This window comes from Apteryx rowi, unplaced genomic scaffold (assembly GCF_003343035.1).
Source record: "Apteryx rowi isolate R43461 unplaced genomic scaffold, aptRow1 scaffold_30, whole genome shotgun sequence".
Taxonomy (NCBI): domain Eukaryota; kingdom Metazoa; phylum Chordata; class Aves; order Apterygiformes; family Apterygidae; genus Apteryx; species Apteryx rowi.
The window spans coordinates 2,065,606-2,072,039 of NW_020449419.1; positions in this window are offsets into that span (position 1 = coordinate 2,065,606).

A 6,434-nucleotide genomic window follows, 5' to 3' on the forward strand; every position below is an offset into this window, starting at 1 on the left:
CGTGAGGCGGCCGCGCGGTGCCGTGAGGTGAGGTGCGGTGAGGTGACGGGGGTTCCCCACCCCACGCCACCCCACGCCGCTGCCGCCGCCGCGTATTTCCGAGTACCGGAAAGGTAAAGTAGCTTTGGTGGCAATACGCAGCGTAAAGAAATAAGGGTCAGGAATCCCTCGCTTGCGGGGCGTAATTGCCTTAACCTACACACAGTATTCCCAGGGCTTGTCTGCTAGGAAAACTTAATTTGTATAAAGTGTTAGTTGTAACCACAAYGTGCGTAGTGTCACTTTGCAAACAGTTTAAACTCAGCCAAAAACCATATATTAGTCTAGAATAAGTGTCCACGTGAGAAGTTATACCAGTCTAGTTAGAGTGGTTTCATTTCACTGACATAATTGGCAACATTTTCAGGGTAGTCAAACCTTCTGGCACCAGAGACGAATTGCTGTCTGCCCAAATCGGGCGGACGGATGAGGAACTCGGCTCTGACTGCCGCTCCCTGTGCATCCCCGGCACGGGAGGGAGTCTTGGTCTCTCCAGTTTCAGCCAGATTCTCTCTCCTGAATCCGAGAAATCCTTTCTGACAAAAGTTTTGTTGTAACTGGTGTGTTCCAACAAAAACTTTCTGTTTCGAAGAATTACTGTTTTCCAGTGAAAAAGCAGTCTGCTAAAAGACTCTCAGCCAGCTCTATGTCTAGAGTCCCACAAGGTATCAGATCCCATGACCGTCATGTTTTACCTGCAGTACTGCAGATGTTTCTGATCTTTCTCCTCCAGTACTGGAACAGGCCATTGTCACCCACGTATTTATGACGGCCAAGCCAGGTTGCTGTATGCGTGCTGGAAGGCAATACAAAAATTATGACTGACTTAGATGACGGCTACTCACCTCATAGTCAACGTTAGCTTGAAGGACCGTGTTAAAACACCTCTTCAGGAACTGCACTGGTATTCCGGATTGATGGTAACCACACTGCGTCTAGTTGCGATATGCAGTCATTTTTACAAAGGTTAAGATTCTGGCACGCTGAGTTGTTACGTATTTCCTGCTTAGTGCCACAACAGTGTGAATTCTAGAACACCTACGGTTTTATTTTTACTGAACATTATATGCATATAGGGAGGCACTCCTATTGGAAATGTCTGGTATTTAATTGTAGTATTTAATTCTCTCAGTGGTCTCACAGCCTCTGAAACTATGGATTCCAGCCAGTGGCTTGCAGGCAAGATCCTCTGGTACTTTGCCTGACCATGGAAAATAAAATAGTTAAAGCCAAAAACAGTAGAACAGGATATGAATATAGGTCTTCAAGGTCTTCAGCACAATCTCCATTTTTCTTCTTAATAGTTTGCTTGTAGCGTGATGGTATTTTATGTGTGCAGGGCAGTCTGAGGGAAGACTGAAAGCAGGCCAGTGTTTTCTTCCTAGTCCAGAAGTGTACAATTATCAAAAAAATTTATTACAGATGGAAAGTGGACATTGTCTATATCAAAGCAGCCTGAAATTCATAGAGGTCTGCTGCTTCATCCCATAACACCACCAGCTGGAATCGACTGTCTTCTAAATGCCTGGATCGGTGAGTTACATAATACAGTGTTCAGAAGTTATTAGTGTTGACAGAGYCAATTGAAGTCCGCAGCAGCTACAGGTGCTTAGCACCTCTGAAGAAAACAATTATTTGTGTATTTTCCACTCATAAACTAGTGAGATTTACAGTCAGAGATTCTCAGTGTAGGAGGTCCCTTGCCTTGCATTTTATCAGTTCCTGCAGAATAGTCACAGAGAACCTACTTTCTCATAAATTAGCTATCGTCAAACTCAGAAAGCTTATTGCTCAGCAGTATTTTTTCAGCGGCCATGTAAACAATATAGTAAATCAAAGATCTCATTGAAAATAATGTACATAGTTTAGGTTTTTTTCATTGAAAGCAACCCTTTCATGATGTGGTTTAGACTGAAAAGAAAAGCTCTTTGCTTTGCAATTTAAATCCATGTAAATGGTCAAAAAGAAAAAAAAACAGTTTTAGAGTTACGAAGTTTTTATTGGTAGTGTATATTTTGTAGAGTATCATATGTGTTTTATAAATGACATTTTAGTTCTCCAGTATATTGCAGTGGAAGAATAAAATGTCTGTTAAACAGAAAACGAACTAAGTAGAAAACCACATTTTTTAATGGCTAAAATAATATTAAATGTGGATACAATTGGGGAAAATGGGAGGAATTTGGCAGATAAAAGATCAAATGGCTAGAGAGAACATCAAATGAAGCTGATTTTGGCACATGTAGCTTATGTTGGCCCTTTTTGTGTGGCTAGTAGCTTGATCAAAGAAAAGAATAACAGGATCTTTCTCATTTTGGTATACCATTTCTATTTTGCTACATTCTCTCCCTCTTTTTTTTCATCCTGGTCCCTTTTCCTCACCTCACGGGCACATAGTATCTGCACATCTCAGAAAAGCATAACTGAATAGAAAAGTAAAAGTTTTTTTCTCACACTCAGCCTATATGTTAAGTCCTGTATAATATCCATTGGGATGGAATAGATCCTATGAGTTTAAAGGAGATTCATGAATTAGCTGATCTGCTCTAAAAAATCACATCTCCTTGGGACTGCATAGAGCCCCCAAATTTAGAACTGTGAGGTATCTATCTCTCTTACGAAGAATGTGGGTCTAGCCTTGGGCCTGAGGAAGAGAAGTGACAGTCACCAAACAGATAGCACCATCAGATGGCTGAGGGTCCATCTTGCTGCTGCTGCCAATTCACAAAGCTGGATGGTGGCTCTCTCTGCACAAGTGCAAGATGTAGAGGTTGTCTATAAATGGAAGAGTGGCGCAATGTGATGTATCATTAATACAGCAGGGTCTGAACATGAATACAGCAGGGTCTGAATTTATTTACTTCACAGCACCGTTTTGAAACAAAGTGCTATTATCTGTATTTTTCTGAGGTGGGTGCAAAAAGAACATTTTGGGAAGCTGTGAAGTGAGGGTGGGAGAAAACAATAGGAGGCATACAGAATCTTTAAAAGTGATCTGTGGTATCTGCAAATGCTTTCCTAAGGAGAAATTAAAGTTGGTTGTAGTTATTTAGGAGAGGTTTGTTGCTGGTGAAAATTTATGCTGGTGGCTTTTTGAAATGCTTTACTTATTGCATTCATTTATTTAGCAGAAGAAACAGCCCATAATATTTCGGCTTTCATTGTGTTGGGCCATATTCCCCAAGTAGGCCCCATTAATTTCAATGTCTCAGAATAATATAATGTGGCCTGCTGTGTACTGAAGTACTGTGTACTTAAGGCACATCAGCAAATAAACAAAGGGTCCTCCACAGATGTTACAAAAACTTTTCCATCCTTCAAATTCCCAAGATAAATTCATTATCTCTAACCATAARATTAGAGAGATTCTGAAACATCTTTCTAGTTATACTTAATCATGGAACCATAAAAGAAAAATTGAAAGGGATCTYGAAAGGTCATCTAGTCCATCTCCTAACTATGCTGAGTTCATTCCTGACAGATATCTGTTTATCCAGTCCTTAACAATTTCTAATGATGAGGTCTCCATGACCTCTCCAGGAAATTCCTGTGCTTCACTTACCATTAAGAAGTATTTTTTCCCCTTAATAAGTAACTTGAATTATTCTTGCTGCAGTTTAAGGCCATTATTTCTTGTCCTCTCCACCATGGACATGGTGAATGGATTATTTCTTCTTTGTATCAGCCTTCTATGCTTGTAAAGACTTTTATCAAGTACTGCTCATTCCTTAAGTGCTCCCATCTTTTAGCTAGCCACTCCTAACTCTTTCAGCCTTCTCTCAGAAGTCATTTTTCTGGTTTTCTGGTTTACCAGTTTTCTGGTACCTCACCCACCTCCTAAGAACTTTCAAAGAAGGCCATTAATGGTCGTGAGACTGAGCAGCCCAGTAAGTACAGCCATGGTGAACCTGACAGAAAACCAGAGGACCTAATAAAGGCCAAATTAAAAGTCTGACTGATCACACAGAATGTGTTAACAGTATTTGGTAACATTCAGGTGCTGTATAACCTTATGCAGTCTATGTACTGTTTTTTTATTGTATTAAGTATCTTAATCTAACTGTAAGTCTTTTCAACAAAGAGAACCAACAAAAGGGCTTTGTGAACCTTATTTTAGCTGAAATGTTAGACGAATGAGAAACTAATGTATGAGTCTCAGAAATGTAGGAATTTTCAGTCTTGGAAATTATACTGGCTCTCTCAAGAGAGAACCTATCTCTTTTGGTTCCCAAAGGCAAGGTATATAAAGTCACATTCTAAATCCAATTAGAAACCATCTATAAAGAGAGATTAAATATTACCAACTAGAGAAAAATATATTGATACGGGCTTATCTCTAAGGAGAGTAATTAATAAATAATAGCATGAATTAGAGTGTAGTTGGAGATGCCACTATAAAGAACCCAAAAGACTAAGATCACGAGTATCCCACTGGGAATCTCATTGGCATATCAGATAATATTCTGCTTTGCTGTCAAAGAAACTTCATTGTTTATCTGTAAATTAGGAAAATTGTTTTGTATTGTTTTCAATAAATTAGGATTTAAAAACTAAATCCTGGATTTCATCACCATATTCTTTTCTTACTTAAGAGGAAGAGAGATTGGCTCTTAAAACTTGAGAAGAGTCCTCCTGGATTAGGAAAAATGACTCCTGTTCTGAAACTCACTAGTGCCACTGTAATCTTCACAGATGATTTTTAGGTGTTTCACACTCTATTTCACCCACATCAKTTTCAAGTGACAGGCAGGACAGTGTCTTTATCAAAGTGTGTATTTTGTCATCTTGACCTTTTTCAAAGTCAGTCTTTGGACTGAAAACATGGACACCGTTGTATTATGGCCTTCTGGAATGCATTTTGTTGTTTGAACACTGATAAGTAGCTAATTTTTTTGTTTTTCACAGTAGATCTGAATTTCCAAATATATAAAATCTGGTGAGCCTGTATGTTTGTGTATGGCTGTTTTTCGTGCTTTCATGACAGGGATACTGTGAGCATGGGTTTACCAGAGGAATGTCAGAACCTGTAGTTCTGCCTTCCCTTTGTACCTTGCGACATAGCATGTGTATCTGGCTATATGACTATACAGTGACCTTCCTCCCCCGTTCAGACTGGGGTGGGGAATGCACATTACTAAACTGGTCATCTTACTAAAAGAGTAAGTAGTTGTGAAATGAAAAATGTTTCACATGGTACGTGCAGTTCATGTATTTTGAGATTTTTTATTTAGTTTCAATATCTCATTTTTTCCTCTTAGAGGAAGAGGTAGAAAAAGGGCATGGAGATATTCAAAACATTACTGAACAAGGCCCTGAGCAACTTGATCTACATTGGTCCTATTTTGAGCGGAGGTTGGAGGAGATGGCCTCCAGAGGTCCTTTCCAACCTGAATTACTGTATGATTCTATGTTTTTGTTGCAAAATGGAAGGCTTATGATTTTGCAGACTGTGTGCTAAGAAGAGCCTGTTGTGCTTCTTAAATTAATTCTTAATTTAACTCTATTGAGTTCAAGGGAATCAAACTAAGTGTAAAGTAGGTTGGGGGTGGTGAATTTTAGGATTTTCTATGGTGAATTCTGTGTCTATTCAAATTCAAATAGTGTGTGTGTGTTTTCTTAATGATATCTTTAGGAAGCCCTCAGCTGATCATGAAAAGATATATAGAGAGATATATAGAGAGATATATAGARATATATATATTTTTTTGTAGTGACCACTTAAGACACTGATCATTACAGATATTACTTAAAAAAATCAAATCTATTAATTTTTTAATCTTTCCTTTTCATAGAAAGAGAACTAGAATAAAAATATCAACACTGTTAAAGCAGAAAGTCTTCTGAAGCCATGAATCATGGAGCAATTCTGGAGAGGGTATCTATATCCATTTCTGATATCACTTTATAGCCAAGGGGCCTTAATCCTTCACTTGAAGTCAAATACATGCTTAAACATTTTTCCTGAATATTCCTAAATTAATAAAAATAAACTTACACATGTGTTAAAGTGTTTTCTGGAGGCAGGTTCCAAATGGATCAACCTTCTTTATTAATAATGTTCTGTGCATTTTTGTTTTGCAAACATGTGCATGTTTAGCATCCTGCATCATTAAAATCTGTGAGTTCATTTGTATCAGCAAATAAGATTTACTAAATTACTATAATGCTGCATCACCTGTGAAAAATTCTCCTTTACAGTGCACAGGTACAATTCCTGGTCAGTCAAGGCTTTCACGTTGTATAGAGTGACTGGTGTAATTCATACATTTCTACTCCAGTAATAAAGGCCAATAGCTAGTTTGGTTATCTACATGAAATCTAACAAAAATATGATTTGATTTTTTTTTGCTTTCTTATACAAATCTAACATATAGTAATAAGATTAAGCTCTTGAT